General features: G+C 52.2%; 1 pseudogene; it reads left to right on the top strand.

Annotated features, from left to right (window-relative positions):
- Window positions 1-4646: 4646 nt before the first annotated feature.
- On the top strand, window positions 4647-7563 carry LOC135461101 (zinc finger protein 239-like; annotated as a pseudogene).
- Window positions 7564-9477: the final 1914 nt, after the last annotated feature.

The following is a 9477-nucleotide window of genomic DNA, read 5'->3' as shown; positions in this document are numbered from 1 at the left end:
GGAGCCGCGATCGCCCCTCAGGAGGCTCTCGGGGGGTCCACGTGGGGATGGCCCGGTACCGACGGGGCAGGACATTGGTTTTGGGGATCCCCGTGAGAGCCGGGGCTGTGGAACGGGGGACCCCCGGGGCGGGGAGAGGGGAAGGGGCGATACCGGAGCTGGGGGACCCCCGGCAGCCCGGAGATGAGGTGGGGACGGGACCCCCTGACCCTGACAGGGGTGTCCTGGGGTGACATCATGATGCTTGTACCCCATCGGTCCGTTTAGCCCAGAAATGAGTTCTGCACCTTAAAGGCTGGTTCTGAGAGCGAAGCGGGGGAAGAAGCTGCAGTTTGTTTTCAGAAACTGCACTCACTCCTCCAATTCCGGCTTCCGAACTGTTGTGATGCCTTAAGAAGCTGGAACAGAGGCCAGACAGAGCTAAGAGGAATAAAGTGGATTTTTACTGAAGTGCCTTCAAAGGCCACACTCAGGCAGTTCTGGAGCCACAATCATGGCTCTGCCCAGATGGCTCCAAGATAGGAGCATAAAAGGGCTTGGTCTATAACATTTAGTACATTTGCACATAACTGCCCAATTAATAGCTTCAAATTATGAAGTTTAATCCTCCTTGCTTGCTTGCCCACCCTCCTCTTTTCATGTTGTTTGTGCTTTGGGCCTGAAGTTTGACGAGATTGTGCTTGAGTCTCCAGCTAGAACAGGATTGTTTTCTTTTCACCACCCTGAGAAAAGATCCCACTGACACTTAATATAAAGCTAAAGCTTCACATCAAAACAGAACAGAAAGTCTTAAAAACCTAAGGTATCTGTTGTCTGCTGACAGACAAACAGCAGGACAGAGCTCTCCTTTGCTTTTAGTTAGGTTTTAGCTCGCTGAGGCAGAGAAGTTCCCTGGACTGTGGTTTTTCTTTTTCTTTGAAGCTGTTTAAACCTGCTCTGGACTGAACACCCAGAGAGCACCGGGAACTCGCCTGTGGCTCACCTGGCCGAGCCTGGGCGGTGGCATTTCCAGCACTGGAGGGACTGATAATGGACTGATAACAGACTGATAAGACACTGATAAGACACTGAGAGCACAGAGCTACAACCCAAGGAGGGACTTTCAGAGTTTGTCATCTATTTTGGAGCAGCAGGAGGTTTTATTGCTTAATATTGTTCCATTTTTGTGCTGGTAAATGCTTTGCCTGTAAAATAACAGGTTTTTTCCACTTTTCTCCAAGGAAATATTTTCCCAACTTGGCTGAGGATGGGGCTGCTGAATCAGCATTCTAGAGGAAACTCCTTTTGGAGGGTTTCAACCAAATTTGCCCTAAACCAGGACAGGGTAGTGAAACGAAGGGGGAACCCCAAGTGGCTGGATTGAGGGGAGGCTGGAGAGGGGGACCTTGGGGACCCCAAAACCTCCCAGAATCCAATAGCAGGACCCTGGAAAGGAGGGGTCCCCAGGACCCATGGGATGCCCACCAGCCCTGAGATGGGGAACCAACCATAACCCAAGAGGGATGAGACTGCAAATGGGAAACTCCTGGTAGCTTCTTTTAATTCACTCTTGATTTTTGGACATCAGGTGACTTCTAGAAATGGACGTGGGTGGGAGGAATCCCCAACCCAAGGCATTCAAACCTTGTTTTTCCCCAAACCAGGATTTTCCCCAAACCGTCCCCCAGTGACATCCCCCCTGTACTGCCCTGGGTGAACTCAGTCCCAAACCTGACCCTGATCCTGGTCTCAATCTCACTCCATATGTAGACACACTCACAGTTCTGTATTTTATCTCAGCCCAGCCCCATACTCAATTAGCTCTATACCCAATCCCAACCCCAGCCCGAAAGTTAATCCCATGTCTAGCCTTTACCCCAATCCCAGCTCTAATCCAAATCTAAGCCCCAACTCCAACCCAGCCCCAATTCCAGCCCCTTCCTAAATCCTCAGCCCCAAACCAAATCCCAAGTTCAGCCCTTCTGGGGGTTTGGGGGTGTCTCTGTCCCTCTGACCCCGATGATGTTTGGGTGGGGTCACAGCAGGGCTGAGAGGGACAGAGACCCCCCCGGCCTCCCCAGGTGTGAGAAGGTCGGAGAGCCCCCCCAGCCCCGAGCACCCTCAGCGGTGAGAGGGACACAGAGCCCCTGGTCCCCAGCCCTGCACAGGCATTCCCTGAGGCCAAAGGGATGGAGATCGCCCGAGCATCCCTCAGGGCAAGGGGATAGAGACCCCCAAGCATTGCCTGGGCTGAGAGGGACAGAGAGGGGAAACCCTCCCAGGCGTTTCCTGGGGTGAGAATTATGGAGACCCCCTGGGGAATGGCCTGGGGTGAGAGGGACAGGGACAGCCCCCCTAACCCCCCTCCCAAGCATCCCCCAGGGTGAGAAGCACAAAGACCCCTTGAGAATCCCCAGGGGACTGGAGAAAATAAAGTTTGAAGAAATCAAACTTATCTCTGCATAAAATACTTTGATGAATATTTGATTTTCTGACAAGTCACATGTGATGAAAATGCAAACAACTCCCAAACATGAATAAACTGACAATAGAAGCAATTCTGTGGCAATTCCAAGTTTCATTGGTTCCTGCACAGCTCCAGCTCAGATGCCGGCAGGTTCCAATAAAAGAAAAGCGCAAATTCAGCTCAATACAGATATTATTAAAAGGAAGTGGAAGCTGTTATTACCTGTCACAAAGGTTACAGGGATGAAGAGAAAAATGATTCTCATATTTGGCAAAGCCCCTAAGCCTGGGAATCCAGGAGTTATTCGGGAATTTTGCTACTTGAGCTGGGCTTCTAGTGGGACTTTCAGCATCCTTGTGTTCTTTACCTTGAGTGAATGAACCTTGTCAGTCTTGCTGGTAACATTTGCTCCCTTTCCTCCAGTGATTTTAACAAACTTTTAAAGCAAGGACAATAAAATGTTTTTTTTACACTGGCCACCCACAACAGCCATTTTTCTCATCAGTTCTCCTGTAAGTTGTTCAGAGGAAGCTGTGTGCAAGTTTCCAAGAGTTCCTCCAGAGAGAACCACAACCTACTCAGAGGAGGAAACCATGCTGTTGTCAAAGGCACTTGGGATCAGACAACAGTGCCCTGAACTCACTGTGCTAAAATAATGTCGCAATCTGGTTAAGAAAATTGTTAGAGAGATGCCTCTGCCCCAATTAAGGTGATATTGAGACTGAATTTAATGTGGATTTTATACTGAATAGTAATTATAAGGTGTAGAGAGAGATGGAAAGAAAGAGAAAGGGAGGAAAGGAAGGGAGTGACAGGGACAGAGACCTTCACTGGAGCAGGGCCAAGGGTGACATTGTCTCGTGTGTGTGTGCCCTTCCCAGGGTGGGGGTTTTACACCTGAGCCAGTTTGGGTAAGGGAGGTGGTGTTCAACCCCTGAGCAGGGATTACCCCACTGTTTCAGGTTTGTCCTGGGGTGACGTTATGATGCTTGTATATCCCCATTCATCTGTTCTGTGCCTTTAAGACCGGCTCTGAAGAGTGGAAGTTTTGTTTGGGTTTCTCTTATCAGGGACACAGAGGCAAGCGGTACATAAGGCTGTTTTTTCATTTCCAGCTTCAGCTTGCTGCTTTTGCTTGCTCTCTTTTTCTGCTCTTGTTTCTGCTCTGCTTTCTGCCTCTGCTTATTAGCTAGTTCTAGCTAAACAGTCCACATTGCTTCCTGGACTGTTTCTCCTCTCCTGTTTCTGTGACCACCTCGAACCTGCTCCGGACTGGGACCCGGGAACACCGAAGGTTCGGCTGCAGCAGCTGCCCCAGCGCCGGAGGGACTGAGAACAGAGCAACCACCCCCGAAAGAGACTTTCTGATTTTGCCATCTTTCTCAGAGCGGTGTCATCGGGTATTGTTCATTTTGTGTGCTGGGGGGTGCTGGGCCAGTCAAATAAACAGGTTCTTTCCACCTCTCTCCAAGGAATTTTTTCCCGAACCGGTTGGGGGGAGGGGCTGTGTGGGTTTTGCTTTCTGGAGGGGCCCTCCTTTGCAGATTCTTTAACAAATTTGCCCTAAACCAGGACAATGTTGCAATGCAAGATGTAACCAAATGCATGTTTTCAATCCCCATCTTCATCAACTGCTATAAACATTGTTCTTTATCTCTTCCATGACTCACCCCTGATAACGCCCTGCAGCGGGAGATATCTTCTGTGAATGGGCCATTGAGTGTCACTGCAGGACTGATAAAATTCCATCATCCCATTGTGGGATGCTCCACCCAGGGGGAAGAACCAAGCATTCCTACCTGGATATAAACTGAGCCTTGCTACACCAGGAGCAGCTTGCCTACTGGATTCCCAGAGGACAAGAGCTCCATAACCAGCACTGGACCTTCAGAGGAAGACCAGACCCTTCTACAGGGTCACGTCTTGGACAGAATCACGTTCATCTCTCCAACAGGACTAAAGCCACCATTTAATGAGACTGCTGCCATCACCCTGACCAACAGGGTGTCAGGTTATATCCTGACTCTGTCAGTTTAAGGCAGTGTTTCTCTATCATTGCCTTGATCCTAATTTTGTTTTTTAATTGGAATTCTGGCTTAGACTCCCCCCCAGGTTTGCCTTCAATCCGGTGCAAAATTTAGTGCGCTCATTCCTTGTTTTCCTCCCAGAACAGGATTTCCCATTCCTAAAACTTAGCCAGATGGAGGGAGAGACTGCAAGGAAGAGGAAGATTCCCCAGGACACCCAGGCAGGTGAGGAAGAAGTCAGTGCCCCTTTCCCCCTCTCTTCTGCTCCATCTCCCAGCCCAGCACAGCCCCCAGCTGCAGGACAACCCTGCTGCCAACACCGTCCTACCAGGGATGCACTGGGGGGATCTCCTTCCCCTTCCCTCTGGCTCAGAGGCAAATCCCATCCTCTCCTTGTCTTTCCTCCCCCAGAGAGGAAGCTGAGGATGGAGACCAAGAAGGACAAATTCCCCCAACAGAACCTTGTGGAAGAGGCCGTTTTGAGCAGTGCCATGGTGCAGAATTCCAACTGGGAGGAAATGCCTCAGAGATCCCACAGGAAGAGGGGCTCCAAGGCCAGTCCAGGGTGCTCTCAGGAGGAAAGATCCTCCCTGAGCCATGAAGGTGGACAGAGCTTCAGCCAAAGCTCAGAGCTGGTGGTCCATGAGCAGCTTCATGATCAGAAGAAGCCCTACAAGTGCTCAGAGTGTGAGAAGAGCTTCAGGCAGAGCAGCACCCTGATGTGCCACCAGATGATCCACACCGGGGAATGGCCCTATGAGTGTGGGGAGTGTGGGAAGGGCTTCAGCTGCAGCTCCGCCCTCATCACCCACCAACGCATCCATACTGGGGAGGAGCTCTACGAGTGTTCCCAGTGTCAGAAGAGGTTTCGGACCAGCTCCACTCTCCTCCAGCATCAGCAGATTCACACAGATGAGAGGCCTTTCCGCTGCCCTGAGTGTGTGTCATGGTTTGAGCCTGGCACAGAGCCAGTGCCCCCATGAAAATGCCCTCACCCTGGTGTCTGCTGTGAGATGTGACCAGGAATAAGCAAAACAGGCTCCAGCTTAAACATAAAGAACACTTTATTACCTAAACTACAGGAAAATAAGGAAAAAAACTATAAGGAAAAGAAAAAAAAAATTGAAAACCTTACAAAAAAACCACTTTCCTCCTCCCCACTACCTGAATTTCCCAATCCGATACATTCTCCCAAATCACCAACTGCCCAGCCTGGCACCACACTTTAGTATACTCAGACTTCAGTTCATGAAGAGGAGAGGAGTCCTTCTTGTTCCATAGGCTTCCCCTGGAAACACGCTGAAACCTCTGTGCTTCCAATGTCACTCGGCACCGCCCGGAAAAAGTCCTTTTGCCGCTTGTGACATCTTCCTTCCATGCCCAGTGCTCTCACCACCGTGCATGGACCAGAGCTGCTTTTAGGGTTGTCTTTCAAGGATGCCTTGTCTCACTCCAAAAAGGCACAGTCTCTGCTTTGGGACATCTGTCCCCCCCATATTTTTCCAACCCCCTGGGGCCGAGGGGTCCCCACGATGAACCCTCCTGGTTCTGAGGCACTGCCTCCCCCTAAGTGCAGTCTCTGTGTCACAGGAACAAACTGAGTCCATGGCCACAAGAAAAGTCCAGCCAAAAGGCCACTCCAATCATCTCTCCCCACTCAGTCAGTCGTCTCCATGTCCTTCAGGCCAGGTCCTTGTCTCATCTCATCTCTTATCTCTCTTCTTATCCAGCTCTGAGGAGGATCAGCATTTTTACAAGGTCCCAATCATGTAAGCAAAAGGGTTAAAAATTTCAGTCTCTGTCTGTCCCAGAACGCCGGCACTCCCACATCGCTGCTGCTCGGGCCGCCGGCACTCTCCTCCCCCTTCTCCTCCTGGGCCGGCTGCTATCACATTCGGTGTCGCCGGTTCTTCTATCTCTCTCCTGGGGGGGGGGGGGGGGGGGGGGATGGCTGCCCGATGTCTCTTGGTTCTCCTCCACCCTTCCATCCTCGAGGGCCTCCTCACCCCCCATCTCTGTCCAGGCCCAGGGCCTACCACGTGGCTGCCCCTCCCCCGCCCAGCAGCAGCGGCTGGACAGGGGAGGGAGATCTGACCTCTTCTCCTCGACGTCCCAAGAGAGCCTCCCAGGGCCAGAGCTCTGCTTTTTAACCCCTGTGTATTCTCGGAGGTGTGTCCAAACCCCACTGGCTACACCAGGTGCCAGTATCAAACTCAGAACATCCATTGGTTTGACCACAGCATCCCAGAATTCCCACTTCTTCCTGGTCAAACCACCACAGTGTGGAAAAGGCTTCAAACGCAACTACACCCTCGTCAGCCACCGGCGCATCCACACTGGGGAGAGGCCCTACAAGTGTCCTGAGTGTCAGAAGAGGTTTCACACCAGCTCTGATCTCCTCCTGCATGAGCGGATTCACACGGATGAGAGACCCTTCCTCTGCCCTAGCTGCGGGAAGGCCTTCAAGCGCAACTCCCACCTCATCAGGCACAAGCGGACCCACACTGGGGAGAGGCCCTACTAGTGTGGGGAATGTGGGATGAGCTTTAGCCAGAACTCTAACCTGATCTCCCACCAGAAAACCCACACCAGAGAACAACCCTATGAATGTGGGGCATGTGGGAAGAGCTTCAATCTGAAGTCTCTTTTGAGCTGCCACCAGAGGATCCACACTGGGGAAAGGCCATACAAGTGTGGGGAATGCGGGATGACTTTTAGTAGGAGGCCCCAGCTGATCATCCACCAAATGACCCACACTGGGGAGAAGCCCTACAAGTGCCCTGAGTGTCAGAAGAAGTTTCACACCAGTTCTCATCTCGTCCATCACCAGCGGATTCACACGGTTGAGAGGCCCTTCCGCTGCCCTGACTGTGGGAAGGGCTTCAAGCACAACTCCACACTCGTCACCCACCGGCGCATCCACACTGGGGAGAGGCCCTACGAGTGTCCCCAGTGTGGGAAGAGCTTCACCAGCAGCTCTCACTTGACCAGACACCAACGGAGTCACCAGTAAAAGAAACCCTGCACATGCCCCAACTGCAGGAAGAGTTCATGCACTGCTCCAGCTTTGTCCCGCATGGGAGAACCCACGTTGGGAAGAGCCCTGGGGACCCATTTTCCCTGTGATCCATGCTGGGAGGACAGCTGTACCTTTTCCTGCCCCTGCCAATGATATGATGTGGGATGGAAGAACATGAGGGTCTGTCCATGGCCCTGTCATTACATTTACTCCCACCTCAGGTCATTGCTAGGGGCAGGAAAGGGACTCTCTCTCTCTCTGAAGAGAAGGGTGAAATTTCCAGGCAGGGGAAATTGTGGCCAGGCAGACCCAGTGAATTGTGTTTAGTTTTCCCTATAAATAGTTTTTCTTATCCCTTCTTTTATCAGTATAATTTCTGTTCCATTTGTTCCTTATCTTGTTGCTGTTCCCAATAAATCGTTCTTATCCCAGCCCGGGATCTTTGCCTTTTGTGCTTTCCATGGGAGGTGGGAGGGCAGCGAGGGCAGGGCGGTTTTAGTGGGAGCAGAAAATTGGGGAATCCCATTCCTGAACCCCGGCCTGTGGAAACCGAGCATCCCAGCTGGTCCCAGCCCTGGTGGCCATGGCAACAGCCTTGGGAGCGGGTCCCTGGCTGGGGCTGTGGGAACCTCTTCCCTCTGGTGCCCAGGGACAGGAGTGGAGGGAATGGCTGCAGCTGAGTCGGGGCAGGCTCAGGTTGGATGTCAGGAAAAGGTTTTTGCCCAGAGGCTGCTGGGGCCCTGCCCAGGCTCCCCAGGGAAGGGTCCCAGCTCCAGGGCTCTCTGAGCTGCAGCAGTGTTTGGACAGCGCTTCCAGGCCCAGGCTGGCATTGTTGGGGTGTCCTGTGCAGGGCCAGCAGCTGGACTGGAGGATCCTGATGGGTCCCTCCCAGCTCAGCCAATTCTGTGGTTCTGGGATCCCATGAACCTGGGGATGGGACTGCCAATGGTTGCCATGGCAACGGGCTCTGGCTGCAGGCCTGAGCTGGTGTCCATGGCAACCACCCCTGGCATGGGGTCTCCATGGAGCTGCCAAGGGACTGAGCATAGCAACAGGGGGCTGGGGATGGTTGCCATGGAAACTGACCATAGCAACAGGGCGTTTGTGATGGTTCCCATGGAAACTGACCATAGCAACAGGGGGTTGGTAATGGTTGCTATGGATACTGACTATAGCAACGGGGGCTGGTGATGGTTGCCATGGATACTGACCATAGCAACAGAGGCCTGGTGGCAGTTGCTATGGAAACTGACCAGAGCAATAGGGGGCTGGTGGTGGTTGCCTGCTAAGGATCAGATTTGTCACAGGCCCTCGGGAGGTTCCATGGGGACATTCCAAGAGTCTCCAGGCTGTTCCAGAGCTGGAATGTCACAGGCACAGACCGGGGCTCCATGGAGACCTCCCAGGGCTCTCTGGGGATGGTAAAGATCCCTGTGGTCAGCGGCAGTCACAGCCATTCCATGGTGACATCCCAGGGGACCTTGGGCTGCAAAGGCACCAATCTGTCACAGGCACTCACGGGGGCTCCACAGTGACATCCCAGGAGTCCCCAGGCTGCCAAAGAGCTGGAATGTCCCAGACACTCACAGGGGATCCTGTCATGGGCACAGTGGGAGCTTCAGGCAAAAGCTTTGTTTCTTTATTGGAGAAACACCTGCTGAGTCATGAGGTGAAGAAATGACACCCCGTAGCCACCATGGTTCCTCAAACACCTGCAAGGCCCGTAGACTTCTAAAATTCCTTCTAAGAGAGGAGACTGGGAGTGGCTGGATCCAATCCCAGCCCCAGACTTTGTCAAAGGTGTAAAAGATTGAACAGGTGGAATTCAACTTCAACACAATTTGTCCCGCAGGATTTATGATAGAATACTAGATACATTTATATAAATATGTCTCTGGCTTATTCTGATCATGATCAGATGGAAAGATCACTAGCACAGTTATTTTCTCCACAGATCAGGAGCTATAACAATTATTAGAATATAG

The sequence above is a fragment of the Zonotrichia leucophrys genome, unplaced genomic scaffold, assembly GCF_028769735.1.
Source record: "Zonotrichia leucophrys gambelii isolate GWCS_2022_RI unplaced genomic scaffold, RI_Zleu_2.0 Scaffold_168_101826, whole genome shotgun sequence".
Classification (NCBI taxonomy): domain Eukaryota; kingdom Metazoa; phylum Chordata; class Aves; order Passeriformes; family Passerellidae; genus Zonotrichia; species Zonotrichia leucophrys.
Note: the sequence above shows the minus strand (reverse complement) of the source record. Positions and strands in the feature narration are given on the sequence as shown.